The sequence below is a fragment of the Tamandua tetradactyla genome, chromosome 24 (genome assembly GCF_023851605.1).
Source record: "Tamandua tetradactyla isolate mTamTet1 chromosome 24, mTamTet1.pri, whole genome shotgun sequence".
Lineage (NCBI taxonomy): Eukaryota > Metazoa > Chordata > Mammalia > Pilosa > Myrmecophagidae > Tamandua > Tamandua tetradactyla.
Window position 1 is genome coordinate 47,291,775 of NC_135350.1, and position 18,720 is coordinate 47,310,494.

Here is an 18,720-nt window from a genome sequence, read left to right on the forward strand (position 1 = left end):
CTGTCTTAAAGCTGCATAATATTCCATCGTAGGTATACGCCACAGTTTGTTTAGCCACTCGTCTGTTGATGGACATTTTGGCTGTTTCCATCTCTTTGCAATTGTAGATAATGCTGCTATAAACACTGGTGTGCAAATGTCCGTCTGTGTCTTTGCCCTTAGTTCCTTTGAGTAGATACCTAGCAGTGGTATTGCTGGGTCATAATCCATTCTGCCAGTCTATGTCTTTTGATTGGGAAATTCAGTCCATTAACTTTTAGTATTATTACTGTTTGGATAATATTTTCCTCTACCATTTTGCCTTTTGTATTATATATATCATATCTGATTTTCCTTCTTTCTACACTTTACTCCATACCCTCTCTTCTGTCTTTTCATATCTGACTCTAGTGCTCCCTTTAGTATTTCTTGCAGAGCTGGTCTCTTGGTCACAAATTCTCTCAGTGACTTTTTGTCTGAAAATGTTTTAATTTCTCCTTCATTTTTGAAGGACAATTTTGCTGGATATAGGAGTCTTGGTTGGCAGTTTTTCTCTTTTAGTAATTTAAATATATCATCCCACTGTCTTCTAGCTTCCATGGTTTCTGCTGAGAAATCTACACATAGTCTTATTGGGTTTCCCTTGTATGTGACAGATTGTTTTTCTCTTGCTGCTTTCAAGATCCTCTCTTTCTCTTTGACCTCTGACATTCTAACTAGTAAGTGTCTTGGAGAACGCCTATTTGGGTCTATTCTCTTTGGGGTGCGCTGCACTTCTTGGATCTGTAATTTTAGGTCTTTCATAAGAGTTGGGAAATTTTCAGTGATAATTTCTTCCATTAGTTTTTCTCCTCCTTTTCCCTTCTCTTCTCCTTCTGGGACACCCACAACACGTATATTTGTGCGCTTCATATTGTCATTCAGTTCCCTGATTCCCTGCTCAAGTTTTTCCATTCTTTTCCCTATAGTTTCTGTTTCTTTTTGGAATTCAGATGTTCCATCCTCCAGTTCACTAATTATAGCTTCTGTCTCTTTAGATTTACCATTGTAGGTATCCATTGTTTTTTCCATTTTTTCTTCTTTGTCCTTCACTCCCATAAGTTCTGTGATTTGTTTTTTCAGATTTTCTATTTCTTCTTTTTGTTCAGCCCATGTCTTCTTCATGTCCTCCCTCAATTTATTGATTTGGTTTTTGAAGAGTTTTTCCATTTCTGTTCATATATTCAGCATTAGTTGTCTCAGCTCCTGTATCTCATTTGAACTATTGGTTTGTTCCTTTGACTGGGCCATATCTTCAATTTTCCGAGCGTCATCCATTATTTTCTGCTGGTGTCTGGGCATTTGATCAGATTTCCCTGGGTGTGGGACCCAGCTGGTTGAAAGGTTTTTCTGTGAAATCTCTGGGCTCTGTTTTTCTTTTCCTGCCCAGTAGGTGGCGCTCGTGGCGCTCGTCTGTCTGCACGGCAGTCGGCCCGGGAAACCGCGCGTGGAGGCGGGGGTCGCTGGCCGCCGCGGCTTGGGAGAGTGCCGGTCCTAATTGCCCAGCTGGCCCGAAACGCCAAGCGTCACGGGAGGGCCCCGCTATCCAACGTTCCCAGTCAGACCGGGGAGCCACGTGCGTGGAGGGGACCCCAGTCGCCAGCCGCCCCGGCCGGGAAAACGCGTGCCCCTCGGGTATCTCACCGCAGCAGATTCTCCCTGCCCATTCAGCTGTTCCAGAATGGGGTACGCTGTCTTTTTGGTCTCTGTCGTGACTCCGGGAGCTGTTTCGTATTGTTTCTGTTTCTTTAGTTGCTTTTCTGGAGGAGGAACTAAGACCTGCGCGTCTTACTAAGCCGCCATCTTCTCCGGAAGCTCAGTTGGTAATTCTTAAGAAGAAAAATGAAAGCCAATCTAAAGTTCAAAAAAATGATTTAATTTAGAGTTCTCTTTGGAAATTTTAGACTTCCTAAGCTTTTAGTCACATTCAAGCTAAACTAGGTGTTCATACCCAAAAGAAATGCGAGAGTGGGCAAATTGCTTGCAGTAATTCAGCCAAGAGGATAAATTGATTATATCTGTAGTCCAGAAACCTGGTATTCTAAACAGTGGAATGGGATGAAAAATAAGCACAATGATGGTCTTTCCATTTGTTTTAAAGTTTCAATTAGACAAAACAGGATGTCACATTCCTGTGCCAATACTTAAGGGTTAGGATGCATCATAGATTTGACAAATGGAAGACAGATAGCTTTCTGAAAAAAAATAAATTAACTACCTTGCATGATAGGAGAGCAAATGACTTCTGTTCTTTTTTTTTTTTTCTAACTACCAGAAGGATCCTCGAGTATCTGGTAATACCTATTATATCATTATGCTGATTCTTGGGTGATTGACTCAAGGGAGAAGATGATGTTTCTGGCAGACCCTGATAGCTGCTAAAAATTTAACCCTTTGATAAAGTAATGTATTTGAAAAATATTGCTCAATATTCTATGTATGTTCACATGAGTGTGCATGTATGCATGCTTTATTCTGATGCTATAAGAACAGATTCTATAGCTAAAATTGTTTTATACTTTGCTGGATATATTTTCTTTGCCCCTCCCACCCACTCTCCACTGATTTCTATGCCTCAATGGGCTCCCTTGTCCTCTGATTTGTACTTAGTTGTTTACCATAGTGATGATTTATGCTGTATGCTTCACAAGCTGTACATTTTCCAGTTTCAGGACTAAAATTCTAAGACTTACTAATTTTTTTCTCAGAGAAGTATAGTTCCTGTTATAGATGACCTATGACAATTTGTATTCGCTAGACTTTATAAATTCTTTTTATCTCACTCATTCTTATTCACCATTCATTGGTGTACAATCCTTCCTATTACAATGATTAAAAGTGCCTTAATATATTAAGTATCTACTATGGGTTACTTTTCATCCCAGGTACTTAAGTGAAATTATTTATTAATCTTCTTAATAACAACCAAGTGAAGTAGGTATTATTATCTACTTTTATAATATATGAGATCAGGAGTCATAGAGGTCAAGAAACTTGCCCAAGATGATAGAACCAGAATCAGAAATCAAATTAGAAATGAAGTTTGATTGATTCCAAAGTCAAGGCTTTTTAAACCTAGAACATACAACCAGAAATTGTCTCTCCTATCTTAATATTATCCCTATAATATTCATTACATAGTTATAGGAAATGAAATATATATATATATGTAAGAGAATAAGAGAAAAAAAAACATAAAAGTTGATTTAGAATGCCATAGTATGGAATGGTATTAATGATTTCTCAGTTCCTCCGATAGCTCCTAACCTAAAAACTCTTTCTCTGTTTCTATCTCTCTGTCCTATGAGAGATGTATTAGATGTATCCCTATCTATCCCCAACACACACACACACACACACATTTTTCCACTTTCATTTTGTTTCTTTTCTATTCAAACATTTGGTTCCATTCATGCTATCTCTCCTTCACCACCTCCAAGCCACCTTTCAATCACTATTAAATGGTTTTCCCTTGACCAGATATCATCTCCACTTGACTGAAATTATTAAAAAGATCCCCATTGTTCTCCATGTTTCCAGATAGAATGGACATCTTTTAATACTCACTTGGAACCAACAGGTGGCCACTTCCTACTTTTCTCTTTTCTATTTCATGGCATGACTATCTTCTGCTTTTCTTCCTACCTCATTGTACTTTCCTTAGTTTAGTTTTCTGGTTCTTTCTGTCTTTCCAACAACTAAAATTTCGTGTTCTCGCATTATTTCTCTTCTCTTCCCTAGTTAGTCACATTGCTTCCCAGAAATTTCAGCACTAACTGACATTTGCATATCCAGACCTCTCAACTCTAGATACATTTCATAGGTAACTCAAAACTTTTGCAAAACTAATAACAAACTTTGTTACTATGTGCCAGTCTCTGGTCTAGGTGCTTCACATATATTAACTCACATAATCCTTAAAATGGCTTTCCATGGTAAGTATTATTATCACCCTTTAATAGCGAAGGGTACTAAGTTATAGAGTGTGAATAATTTGCCCAAGATCATGAAGCAAACCAGGGTAGAAGTAGTTTTTAACCCATGTTGGCTCCAGAGTCCTTGTTCTTTAACTACCACCCATTGTGTGGCTCTTTACCTAAATTCATCTTTTTTGCTGCTCTTCACATGAGAAGTTAGGAAGCACTTCTCTCCTTTTAGGAACGAGCCTAAATTTCTTCCTCTTCAGGGAATGTGTCCTTGATCATGTTGTCTAGAGTAGCTCCTGCCTGCATCTCAGTCTTAGCCTTCTGCTCATTCCCTTGAAATTATTTACTAAAACTTGTAGATTATTCAATTTACTCATCATTTTTGTCAGATACCATGACAGTTTTGCATAGTACCCATTCGAATACCTTTCTCATGTGCCTTCAGGTACTGCAGAGGTGGGAAGTAAAAATCTATTTTTATAAGGCTACTTTGCCTGGGTTTTTCTGTGTGATTTGTTTTTCACCAGTCAGAAGGACTCACATGAGAAACTGATTTGATACTATGAACGTGGGGAGAGACACAGACATAAGGAGTGATTTTGTTCAAACAGATGATGGCAGAAAAGGCAAGTTCTAGAGCTGTCAAGTGTGTCTGAAGATTCCTGCTATGCCGTTCCTTTTCGTTGCAGATGCAATCTATTTCTGGAGTGTAAGCAATGGTGGAGGCTTACTGATAATATAGTTTCTTGATTACTATAAAGGCTGTAGTTCTTTCGTGAGCTCCATTTTGCAGGGTGGCTTCAGAAGTTGTTATGAAAGCTTAATCTTAATCTAGATTCTGTTTCTTCAGTACTCCCAGTGGTTTTATGAACTGTTCATGTCCTTATTTAATCCATTTGTGCTTGAAATTTTATCTACCAAATGTAAGGTAAGAGAAGTTGCTTTTTTGTGAATTCCCACTGTCAGCAGAGCCTCACTCAAAGTAAATGCTAATATGGAATTTCATGATGCAGAGTTTTAGAAAAATTTACTCTCTCCTGCAATAACTAAACCATTCTGAAATATTTCCTAAAGAATTCATGGCTAGCCCACCTTGTTCTTTCTCTATGTTTCTTATCTTCCCTTCTAGCTTTTCTTTTCTAGAATATGATTTATCCAGGAGTTTAGCATTGATACACAGGTACCAATTTATTACTGCTCCTAATACTTGCCAAGCTTTTTCATGCTTCTGATCATATTTGGAATACCCTGCTCTTCTGTTGCTTATTAAGCAGATTCCTATTCATTTTCCAAGGAAGAACTGAATTACTTTCTTACAACAGCCTTTCCTGTCCCTTTCCCTAATGATTAATGAATCACACTTTAATTTGTGTCTTGTAAAACTTTGTAGCTATTTTATCATACCATTTCTAGAATAATAGATTACATTTCATTATTGAGTCATTGTGTTATAATTAATAGGTGAAATAAAGCATATGGGTGAAGGAACATTAAACTGCTAAAATGTTTGTGAAAATGTGCTATAAACTCACAAAGGTAAGTTATTATCTTAATTATTATGCTCAGAAGCAGAGAGGAATTACTGCTCAATTTCACTTATTTCTCTTCCCAGGTAGGCAGACTTGCAATGTATTCCATTTCTCTTCTTTTTGTGAACTTATTTGGTTTACACATATCCTGACTTTTTATTAAGCCCTGGAAAGAAGAGCCAGAAGCCCTGGGAAACCACACGTTAATTTGTGTGGCTGACTTAAAGAGTAGAAGTCTCTCTCAGAAAACAGAGGAATAATTCAATTTGGAACTAGTTTTTCTTGTATACAAATATTAAAAATACCGTCCTCATGCAAATAAACGTAAATGAAACCTTTTCACTTCTTTTCTTTTTTCTTTTAGATGGAGTACACATTCTTTGAAAATCATGTTGTGAAGTATATATCCAAAAACAACTATTACTCTGGCTAAGATTTGGGGGAATTTTAAAAAATTATTTGATATAGTAGGTGACTCATATTCAAACAATATAAATTTTTATTATTTCCTAAATTTTCAGTTTTCTTCTTTAGATACTTTAACAAGCACTTGTAAGAAAGCAAGTATTATTTTCTATTTTGAATATTTTTTGAAGTATCTAGCATTTGAAGTATTTAATACCACTTCTCTCCACTGATTTTTATTTCATCCTTATTAATAAATTTAAATTTACATAAAAATGAAGTAAAAAATTAACAAGGTAATATTTACAATTTTAAACATAAGCCAGATGTGGAAGTATGCTTCTCCAGATTAAATATTTACTGAATTGGCAAGAAAAGACTTTGTTCCTCAATCATCCAAATAAGTTTTGTTTGAATGGATTCTAATTTATTCCTTCACCCTTTTCACCATCTTCCTGTTGCTTTTTTTTTTTTTACCTAATAGTGGTTTTTCTTTACCACTATCTTCCATGGTTTTGCACAGCTGCTTTCCAGATGAGATATATCTCATTTTCATCTCCAGGCAAGTTTAAACTATGGGCTAATCCTATATGGCTTTCTCAGAAACAATGACTAAAATCTCTTTGGGGCAGTTTTCATTGCTAAATTTTTCTTTCTTTCTTTTTTGAGCAAGCATTCAAGAAAACTTGAATACAGAAAAACACCAAACAGTTATCTGGCTCTGCATTCTTCAAAGCATATATATTCACTAAAAATTAGTGGTGACAGGGCATAGATTTATAAAGAACATGAAGATATGCATTTGAAAAACAAAGAAAACTGAGTTTTCTAGCAAATTAAGAAAATTTCTTAATTTGTTTTGATATACTGAAGGGCTGGCTTATTAACCAACTTCTACAGAATATTTCCTCCAAGTTTCTTTAAAATGACTTAAATCAATATGAGTTGAAGAACCAGAGCAATAATTCTTGTTTAAACTGACCCATTTCATGTATTCACAAAGAAAATAGTTAAGATTTACTAATTTAGAGATATTTCAATAAACTTCAGGTTAAATTCTTTCCTTCTTTCTTTCTGATTTAAATGGATTAGAATTCCTTCTTTTTTCCTTTTTTTTCTTTCCTCACCTCCTCTCCTCTCCTCTCTTATCTGATCCTCTCCTCTCCTTCCTCGTTCCCTACCTTCTTTTATGTTTATGTCCATTTTATTGGCAGTGAATCACAGTCAAAGGCCTTTAGGCTAAAACGTACACTGTAAAATACCAAAGGTTTGACATTGCAGACTTCTACTTGGATGGATACAGTGGATGGAGATTAGGAGAACTAATAAGAAAGAATGTAGGCATTCCCAGTGACTTGCCTTTCCATGTTTGAACTTGTTTATTGCTTTCTTTATTATGACAAAGTAGCTGAACCACTTAAGAAAATGCCATGACTCCATTCCATTAAATTTTGGCACAGAGTTAATGCACATTTTACCAGATTGTAAAGTGTATTCATGATCAGAATTACAAAGCTTGAGGGCCTATCAGGATCATATTTATTCTGATAATAGAAAATCAAAGGGAAATATGAAAAAGAAATAATCAAGCAAATATTGATAGCAAGTAAAAATTCTGAGGATTAAAGAATAAAAATGTTGGGGTAGATATCTTTAGATCCATGTTACCAAATTAGCTTTCTTTCTATTGTGCCTTTACAAATTTATGGGTGGCAGAACATAAATGAGTCAGATTATTAATGTGTTAGCAAGTCTTTACTATCTTTGTGTGTGTGTGCAAGACTGAACATATATTCCCTACTAACATTTCCAAAGCTAAATAGCATGTAATTCTGTTGTTTCTCTCCCGAATTTGAATGCTAAGAAGAACTGCAGTTAGATTTCATTACTTCAGTTGAGTGTGCTTGGAACTAGGTGTTAAATCTTTGAAGTAGACCAGGATAAGATATAATTAACTCTTTTATTCTTCTCAAGTTTTTTCAGATCAACAGATCATAAAATTGAACTGAATTATTTAGTGTTTTTTTTTTTAAGATGACTGATATTTTACTCCTAAAACTAGGGGTAAGTAAAATACAAAATGACACACATTTTGCTGTCTTTACCTAAACATTTGTAAGACCAATTTGGTTTTACAAATTGCTAAAAATAGAATTGCAATAGTATTAATAGCCATGACAACTTCAAAATTATTGGGCCAGATACACAGGATTACTAAAAATATGTATCAATTGTGAGTAAAAGTAATATATAACTTTTCTTTTTTATGTGAATTGCTGTCCACAATGCTAAAATATGTCTTTCTCTTTAAAAGCTAAAAACCTTAAATAAGAACCTACAATTATTAAATCTTCCAAAATTAAGTAAAATTTTCTCTTAGTAAAAATCGTTCATTTAATTCCACTTATTCAGGTAATAGATTTTTAAATGCATCCCTACCCTAAGCTAAAATGTGACAAGGGTATAGATATGACTAAAACACATTTAAAAATGAGAATATTTCTCCACATTTCCACAGGAGTAGAGAAGAACTACTCTACTGAAGAGTGGTAGCTTGAAGCATCCTTTGGGTCACATATGACCAGGAGCAAGTTTACTGCATTTAAAAGTCAATACAGAGGCAACTGACTCTCTCTTTTTCATACTTTTCATTCATAAGGTAGCTGGTTAATGAGAGAAAACTGCAGACCTACAGGCAGATGAGGAAGAGGACTTGCAGTTATCACTACATTGTCTAGATTTGATGGAGGAAAGTAGGAAGCATCTTACTAGACTAGTAATTCTTACAGAAGCATCCACATCATTTGGGAACTTGTTGAAAATACAAAGTCTTGGGCCCCATTCCAAATCGACTGAATTAAAATCCCTGTGATTGGGATCCAGGAATATGATGCTTGCTAAAGTTTGAGACCACAGATCTAGACCATCCGTTACCAGAAAACAAATTATTGTACTGCCATTGAGAAAGCTGATATTTTGGAACTAGAAGCCTTAGAAGTTCCATGCTTTTATCTTTATTATCTCAACAGTGTTCTCTCAATTCAGCTGACACCATGATCATTTAAGAAGTTAATTCATGTCACTTCAGTCCTTTGCTCAGAATTCTCCAGTAGCTTCCCACATCATTCAGAATAAAATAGAGGTCCTTACAAAGGCCTGTAAGGTCCTATGTGCATGATCTCTGACCCTGCCATCTAATGCACTCCCCTTGGTGACTGCTCTGCAGCCGTCATGGTCTCCTTGCCTTTCTTCACATTGACTACTGTTGGGCCTCTGGCTTGTTGCATTCTCTGCCTAGAAAGCTTTCCCTTTGGTGTCTCCAAGGCTGTTTCCTTCATGTCTTTATACAAATGCCTGCTTAAGAGTGAGACGTTCCATAGCTACCCTATTAAAATAATAACCAGAAATCTCTGGTTTACTTTTTTAACATGGGCAGGCACCAGGAATCGAACCCGGGTCTCCTGCATGGCAGGCGAGAACTCTGCCTGCTGAGCCACCATGGCCTACCCTGGTTTACCTTCTTTTTTTTTCATAGCACTTATCTTCCTCTGCCACTATATATCTATATCAGCTGAACTAATACATACACATACACATGCATACATATAAACAGGCATGCACAAATAAGCATATACACACACCTACACAAATAGATGGATAGATAGATTTATTTGTTGTTGTTTGTTTGTTTCTGTCTCCCTTTACTTGAATATTAGCTGTATGAGAAAAGGCTTCCTCTGTGTTGATAAAAGTTCTATCTTCGGACCTAGAACTTGGTATATAGAAGATATTCAATAAATATCTAATAAATAGATAAATAAATCTCTTATTTCATACATAAATCTCCATTGTTTGTTTTGCATCAGTTCTTTGCTGGTTTTCTCTGAGGAGAGAGGAAGTATATGTGTGTGTATGCCAAACCTCCAAAACCATGGTTGTAACTGTTTTTGAAGAGCTCACATTAAAATACGATAATATCATGTTATTAAATGATGTAAAGGAAAGCTATGGACAAAATGTTATGGAATAACATTGGTAAATTCAGTTCAGGGAATTAAAGACATTTGCAGTAGGAGATCACACTTGAAGTGTGTCCTCAAGGATGTAGATACAAGTGCTTCTGGCAGAGGGTTATGAAACAGAATGATGTATCTAGAAGGCAGTGAGAAGTCTCTGTAATTGAAGCAAAGTATAAGAGGAAAGGTGGGTAGACCTGTGGAAGAGAACTGGAAAAGTTTGTGGGGATTTTTCATTTAATACTGGAAAGTTTTGTTGTCTTAAATCTTAACATTTTTTTCATATTTAAGTGTTTAAGTAGAATTCAGTGTTACTAGACATTAATCCAAACTCTTGAAGCTTGAAAATGCCTTCAGAATTTCCCTATGGGAAGGATCATAGATAGATTTGGATTTAGTCCTCATGCTTTTATTCTCCACTTTTTTTGTGTGTTGACTCAGCTATAGTGATATGTAATTATAATTAGGAAAACTGAGCTAGTTTTTGCTTATTACCTGGGTTATACTAGTACTATTTTAAAAATAAAATGAAGTAAAGCAAAAAAAGCATATTCAAGTCATATATATAAATGATAGATTAATATACAGCATACTGGAGTCTTAAAAGAATAGGGACTAGAAGTTAGGAAAAGTGTGATCTAGCCCCACTTCTGTTACATCTATGCTTTTGTCCTTAAGCAAGCTAACTGATCCTCTACTCATTTGTGGGATTTAGACTCAAGCATCCTTAGATTTCTAATCATCACGAGATTTCTAGTGTTCCCCAAGTTATGGATGTTTGACTTTTGAACAAAATCTACCTGCAATATATTAACTTATATGTAACTCCAAGTGTAGGAATTGATACTGCCTTTTATCCCAGAAAGATATATTCCCTGAAGCATCATGCTACCTTACTTTTGTATTCCATCCTGGTCATAGTTATGGTACCTGAAAGAAGGTGATAAAGGGGCATTGCTATTTCTTTCATCAACCTAAATGGAATGGCCATCATAACACCTGAGTCAGGGAAATTGTAGAAAAATAGGGACATTTATTTGAAGTCTTTAATTTTCTCTCTAACACATATAACAAAATTAATTTTCCATGGAAATGATGGGTTTGGAATTTTGTGAGATGAGATCAGCTATGTCTCTGATATGATAGTTTTTCTAGGAAAATTGTTTTAAGCTCCATGAATTTGTGCACAGTTCATTGGCACACTGGAAGTTCTCCATAATTCCTGTTAGCTCTAGACTATAATTTTATTTCTATTTGAATGCTGTTTTAGAAAATATCTTTCTTCTATTTTTGACAATTAACTGAAAAACACAGTAGCAAGGTTAATTTGCTACTAAAAACCTTTCTTTTGAAAAGAGTTTATAGACAGGAAATAATTATATATAAATAAATAATTATTAGTTCATGTTAGTTTAGCTACTATAAAATTTTTGCCAAAAGGAAGGAAAATATGCTGTTTTAGAGGAAAGATAGAGCAATTATTCTTTAAGGAAGGGTCAAACTGAGCAACACTACTAATAAGACAACGTGACTCCTAATATAATGCAATGTGATATAACTCACCAGTAGAGAAGTCTTGCTAAAAAAAAAAATTTACATAAAATACAATCAAGTTTTTGGAGTTCTCTCCCAGGTTAAAGCAAATGCAGAGATAAGAGAAACAAGTCAAATGATAGGACAAGGAAGCAATCAACAAATACAGAAGGCAGAATATGGGGTCATCTAAAAGACAACTGGCATTATCACTTTAAAAAGTCAGTGTCGGGCGGGCCGCGGTGGCTCAGCGGGCAAGAGTGCTTGCCTGCTATGCCGGAGGACCCCGGTTCGATTCCCGGCCCCAGCCCATGTAAAAAACAAACAAACAAGCAAAAACTAATAAAATGATCTCTTAAAAAAAAAAAATTTAAAAAAGTCAGTGTCATGTTCTCTTTGGCAGCACATATTCTAAAATTGGAATGACACAGAGAAGATTAGCATGACCCCTGTGCAAGTATGACATGTGAATTCATTAAGCATTCCATATTTAAAAAAAAAGTCAGTGTCATGACCAAGGATAAAAAAAATCTTTTTTTTATCCCTTTTAACAGGAAAGGGATGGTGGTGCTGTTTGAGATTAAAAGAGAGTCAAGAGATGTGAGCCATGCAATCTATAAACATTGATTGGATCATGGTTCTCAAAACTAGCTATAAAACATATTATTGGAACAATTAGCAAAATTTTAAAATGAGCTGGATATTAGATGGTAACAGGAAATAATAATAAACTTTCTTAGGTATGATAATGGTATTGAATTATGTAGGAGAGTGTCCTTATTCTTGGAAAATAAATGGTAAAGAACTTAGAGCTGAAATATGAAATGTGCAAACTACTTTCAAATGTGTCACACACACATGCACAATTTACATATATAAAAGGAGAGTGGAAGTACATTTGGAAAAACATTAACAATTGTTAAATAAAGGTATGAGTGTGTTGACGAGTCATTGTACTGTTTTTAAAGCTTTTTTTTTTAACAATATAAAGATATTGTAAAAAATCTTGCATAAAAAGTAATCCTGCCTTAACCAAAGTCAGTGTTCTCAATAAGCTTAAGGCTGTCTCAGAACTCTAATTATTCACTTAAGGTTTACCCAGAGACATAATTTTCAAGGAAGCACATTCCAGACAATTAAAGAGACCATATGATTGCTCTGGGATTCTGGTTTATTATTTTTTTAATGCAATTTTATTGAGATATATTCACATACCATGTAATTATCCAAAGTGTACAATCAATGGTTCACAGTATCATCATATAGTTGTGCACTCATCACTACAATTTTTGAACATTTTCATTATTCAAAAAAAATGTATAAGAAAAATAAAAATAAAAGTGAAAAGAACACCCAAACCATTCCATGCCCTTATCCGCCCCTATTATTTTTAAATTTGTTGTCCTAATTTTTAACTCATCTGTCCATACACCGGATAAAAGGAGTGTCAGCCACAAGGTTTACACAATCACACAGTCACACTATAATCAAAGCTACTGGAATACAGTTCAACAGCAGCTTAGTTATTTTAACCCATTAAAAACTAAAAATGGATATCTATTTAATGAATAAAATTTAGTCTGATTTACCTTAGTCCTAATCAGATCTGTTTCATTCATATTTCTAACTGAAGTCTGATCTCCTTTTTAGTTTTTTTTTTTTTTTTTTTTTTCCTGGGAAGGCACCAGAAACTGAACCTGGGTCTCTGGCATGGCAGGTGAGAACTCTGTCATTAAGCCACCATTGTCTGCCCTTCAGTTTTTTTTTTAACAGTTGGTATAAGGGGTAATGCTGACTTTCATAGCTGAAGAACTCTAGCTCTGAATATTAGGTGTCACAGAGATACACAAAGTTCCAGGGACTGACTAGGTTATACACAAAGAGCTCAGCATCTCAGAATTTAGAAATAACAGTTACAACACAGGAATAGGTATAATTGCTCTAAGAGCATACAATCTAGGAATGTTTACAATAAGCCTTCCCCTTATAATCTATGCTCTTCATTTAATTCTCAGAGTTTGCACATTATAGTTAGTCCATAATAGTGAGGTATTATAATGTCTGTCTTTTTGTTTCAGGCTTATTTCACTCAACATACGTCCTCAAGGTCCATTCACTTAGTTGCATGCCTCACAACCTCATTCCTTCTTGCAGCCATTCAATATTCCATTGTATGTATAGACCACCATGCATCAGTCAATGTCCCCTTAAGCCACTTCCATCTATTGCAAATTTTGAATACTGCCACCATAAAACACCCACGTGAAAATGTCCATTCATGTCCCCCCTTTCAGCCTTAGCCTCCTATGGAGCTATCATACTGCCCTCCAGATAGGCTGCATCATTCTAGTCCTTTACCAACAGTGGGCAGGGAAAAAGTATATTCCTTGGTGAACCTTTTTTTCCAGTTTTCATATCTTTTTGCTTATTTGTTAAACAGTTTTATTCACATATCATATAATCTATCTTAAGTACAATAAACTTTTCCTGGTATAATCACTTAGTATGCATTCACCACAACAGTATATGTGAGGACATTTCCCTTTCTTCTGTAAAGAAAAAGGAAGAGGAAGAAAACAGATAAATGAAGAACAAAACATTAAAATAACTAAAAAATAAAATAAGAAAAAACACCAACATCAAGAATGTCATACCTTCTCCTTTTCTGACATTTAGCTTTGGCATATTGCCTTTGTAACATTTACTGGAAGAATATTACAATGTTACTGTTAACTATAGACTCTGATTTATATTGATTGTATTTTTTTCCATATACCACCCCACTTTCAACACTTTGCAATGTCGACATTCATTTGTTCTGCCTCATGTAAAAGCATTCATTTATTTGCACATTTAATCACCATCATTGTTCACTCTAGGTTTCATTAAGTTATACAGTTCCTGTCCTTATCTTCTATCTTTCCTTCCAGTGTCACACATGACCCAAGCCTTCCTCTTTCAAACGTAAAGAGGAAGGCTTTTTTGTTCAGTGTACTTACAATATTGTGCTACCATCAGGTAATACTGTGCTATCCATTTCTGGATCTATATCATCATTCCTGTTCAACATTCTGTACTCTTTCAGCATCAAATGCCTGATCACTACCCTCTTCCTATATCCTGGAAACCTGTGTTCCCAACTTTAATTCTCAAAGTTCACTCATTAATTCTAGTTTATATTAGCAAGACCAGATAGTATTTCTCCTTTTGTTTCTGGCTAATTTCACTCAATATAATGTCCTCAAGTTTTGTCCATGTGTTTTCATGCTTCATGAGTTATGACAGGCTTCATTTCTACACTCTTCTTCAAACTTCTCTCTACTGTCTTTTCCTACCTGCCTATAATTCTCCCTTTCCTGTTTCTTGTGGAACATGTCTCTTATTCACAAACACTCTCAGTATCTATTTGAAAATATTTTAAACTCTCCCTCATTTTTGAAGGAGAGTTGCTGGATATAGAATTCTTGGTTGGCAGTTTTTCTTTTTCAGTATCTTAAATATAGCATACACTGCCTTCTTACCATTGTGGTTTCAGCTGAGAGATACACACTTAGTTTTTCTGCTTTAAGAATTCTTTGTCTTTGATATCTGACAATCTGTTTAGTAAGTATCTTGGAGTAGGTCTATTCAGATCTATGGTGTTTGGGGTATGCTGTTTCTTAGATCTTTAATTTTATATCTTTCATAATAGTTGGAAAATTTTCAGTGATTATTTCCTCCATTATTCTTTTTGTCCCTTTTTCCTTCTCTTTTTCTTCTGGGACACCCATGAAACATATATTCATTTGCATCATCTTTTCATTCAGTTTTCTCAGACCCTGCTCATATTTTCCCAATCTGTTCTTTTGTGTGTGGGATTTCAGATATCCTGCCTTTAGTTCACTAATCCTTTCTTCTGCCCTTTCAAATCTGCTATTATAGGTCTCCATTTTATCTTTTATCTCTTCTATTGTGCCTTTCATTCCCATAAGTTCTGCCATTTGTTTTTTCACTTTTGTGTTGTTTTTCATGTTCTCCCAATGTCTTCTTTACATCCTTCATCTCTTTTGACATATCTTCCCTCAACTCATTGATTTGATTTATATGTGAATTTGCATGTCTGCTTCAACATCCTTCTTTAGTTGTTTCAACTTCATTATCTTGTTTGAAATGTGAGCTTATTCTTTTGACTGAGCAATGTCTTTGTTTTTCCTAGTATGACTTATAATTTCTTTCTTGTGTGTAGGCATCTGATTTCCTTGATTAGTTTATTACTTTATTGTTTTCACTTTTTTGCCAAGGGTTTTCTTGTTGGATGGCATTGTTCTCTATCTATTATTTGTTGTTCAGTTGAACTTATTCTAGATCTCTAGCATAGCTTCTTTTTAACTCATCAGAATTTTTTGGCTCTTGTTTTTCTGATTCTTGCCCTCCCTATATGGAGTGTTTGTGTTGAGGAGGGTCTCCCCAGATTTGATTATCCCTGGTCAGATATTCCTTGACCAAACAGTCCCAGGTCTCAGGATGAGGGTATAATCAGTAGCAAGTTTCCCTGAGGGTGAGACTCAGCAGGTTGTCAGACCTTCCTATGAAGCATCTTGACTCTGTACTACTCTGCCCAGAAAGTGGCACTTGTAAGCCCACTGCTCTCTACCACTATAAAGTGATGCAGTGTCTTTACTTCTCACTAGATTCTTCCTGCCAGGGATGTGGTTGTGTTGGGATCCTGAGATAGAAGGTTGTTTCTTTTTTCTGGCCCCTGAGTCCTGAATTATCTGAAGGAGGACCAACACTTGAGCTGGGCTTAACCCCCCAATTTTCTTGGGGATGCTACCTCCCTCAGGAAATTACCATCCCCACGTGACTCATTACTTTGTCTGAAGGACCTATCTTAACTTAATCCTTGCCTGAGTACCGCTGACAATTGAAAATGCTTGATGTTTTCTCTAATAAGCTACTTAGAATAGTTTTAGAAAAGAATAAATAAATCCCTTTTCTGAACCAGTCCCCAGCCCCAAAGTGTTGCCAGTCAAGAGTCAGAGTTTGAATCTGGCTCTATGTGCTGTCATTTCCAGTACTCTGAGCTCAGCTCACTTTAGAATCCTCCACCTTTATTCTTTTTTATTTCTTTTATTTTTTTGTCTGTCAGCCCAGCCTCCTCCTTGCTGGGATTAAAACCACAAGTGGAGCTTGGCTGAGATATCTTCCCTTGCTCCCAGTAGAGACTACTTAAAGATATGCCCTTTAGGTAATTATCTCCTACACCTGACCAGTTACTTTGTCTCTCAGACATAAGTAAATTCTGCCTTTGCTTTGGGTAGCACTGAAGACTTAGAATGTCTGCAGTTCTATTTAATGGACTATTAGGATGTTAAAAAAAATAAAAATAAAAAGCAGAGAGAGGGAAAGAGCAGGACCCCAGTCCTTTCCAAAAAAAGAGCTGGAGTTGCTATCTGATTCTATGTGCCCCTTTCCCAGTATTTTCAGCTCTTCCTATTTAAAAAGTCTCTGTTTTTGTTTTTCTTTTCATAAGCCCTGCCCCCTCTCTGCTGGGGTGAAAACTCTGGGTTCCTTTTTTGCCTGTTTCACGTTTATCCATGCTTGGAGCTTATATTCAGCAGTCTGAATTTGTTAATTAATTCTGCAACTAGAGCTTGGTTGAGCTAAATTCCTTGCTCCTAGTAGAGAGGGATGCTTTTTCCCTCAGGGAACCGATTTTGAGATAGCCTGCCATCCAGTAGAGGAGGGGCTTGTGAGCTCCTCTAAGGCTTGGGAAACTCACAATTCTATATGGGATCTTAGCCATTCCACTCATTCCAGTATGGTGTATGATTTGTGTCTGGTCATGAAAGTCCCCAAACAGTTGGTCTGGGCAGTTCCTGGCTAATTTACTGATTGCCCTGGGGCAGTAACTAAATTCCACATCTCGTTATGCCACCATCTCATCCTGCCCCCTTCCTGAAGCAGTGAATAAAACAGGACCTGGAAGAAATCCTTTATTTTTGAAATCAATGAACAAAGCAGGGTCTGGATGAAATTCTACCATTGAATGATGTAGATGGATATTTCAGGAAGATTTGGTAGGATCTTCTTGATTTGGTATATCAGTCTTCATATACTTGAGTTTCATAGACAGGCAGAAAAAGATCCATCTGAATATAGCTTTTAGAAACTCATTTCTACATCCTTAACTTTCTATGACAGATAGTATTTACTGTTTGGTATGGAATATAGAGAAATTATTCACTAAATATTGGAAAATTAAATTTTATTTATAAAATATTCCAAATAGATATTATAAAAATTATGTGAACCACGGTTCAGAGGAAATGAATAGATTCTAAAAGTATCCTGGGACGTAACTGAGGTTCAACAAGCTAAGGCCAAGTTTTCCTTAAACACTTTTAGGCCGAAGCCACAATTAAAGACCAGTTTTAGCTCTGTCCAAAGTTCTTCCACACACAAAGCTGTGGGGCCCTGCAATTCTTACTCACAGTGACTGAAAATAAAGGCCTGGCTAAGTACAAAGTGCTGGTTTCTGCCAAGTACAATGAGAAGAGGAAGTGGCAAGGGTGAATGCAGGATGGCCAGAATTCCCCAGTCTTAACTGTGGACAGCAAGATTGCTCAAGGCTCTGAAAAACAATCCCAAATTGGGAACTGTCAAGTGAGATACATACCTGCCAAAGAAATATATGACCTGACAATGCCTGGGATATGAATATGAATTCAAAAGGAAAATAACATCTTTTCATGACAAAGTCTAAGTAGAATAGTGTATTAATAAAAAGTCTGTTATTTAAGGCCTCTGCACATGTCTGTTTGGTCCTGGATTTCTAATTGCCAGTTTATATGTGTTTTCGTCTTACTTTGGTTAAACCATTGAATACTTCAACGATGCAGTCTCTTTGAATGTTAAAAATGTAAAAAATAATCTGTAGCCTATAAGATTGTTGTAAAGACTAGGTAAAATGATTAATACAGCCTTCACATACAGGAATTACTCAAGTTAATTTTTGTCATCATAGTAATCATCGAAGACTGACTTGGCTTGGTCCAGTCTTATTAACTACAAAGTTATGGGACAGCCTGAGAGAGATAGAGCTGAAATTAAACCCATTTATAATGGTGGGGCAAAGAAGACCAGGACTGAACTCACAGCAAATGTGACTTCTAAAAATTCTACACTGATCATTTAAAATGGAAGTCACAAACTCAAATACCTAAGCACTTAAGTGCTCAGTACTCATATGTGGCTAGTGGCCAAGTATTGGGCAGCATGAGTCTAGAGAATGCATGCCCATCTTTAATACAC

General features: G+C 35.8%; 1 protein-coding gene and 1 non-coding gene across 4 annotated transcripts in view; one reads left to right on the top strand and one right to left on the bottom strand.

Moving 5' to 3' along the window:
- Positions 1-18,720, bottom strand: part of CFAP299 (cilia and flagella associated protein 299) — an 857,410-nt gene that overhangs the window by 143,207 nt on the left and 695,483 nt on the right. The window lies entirely within an intron of this gene.
- LOC143668662 (U6 spliceosomal RNA) lies at positions 11,817-11,921 on the top strand. The gene has a single exon (XR_013168527.1). It is a non-coding gene; the product is annotated as a U6 spliceosomal RNA (small nuclear RNA).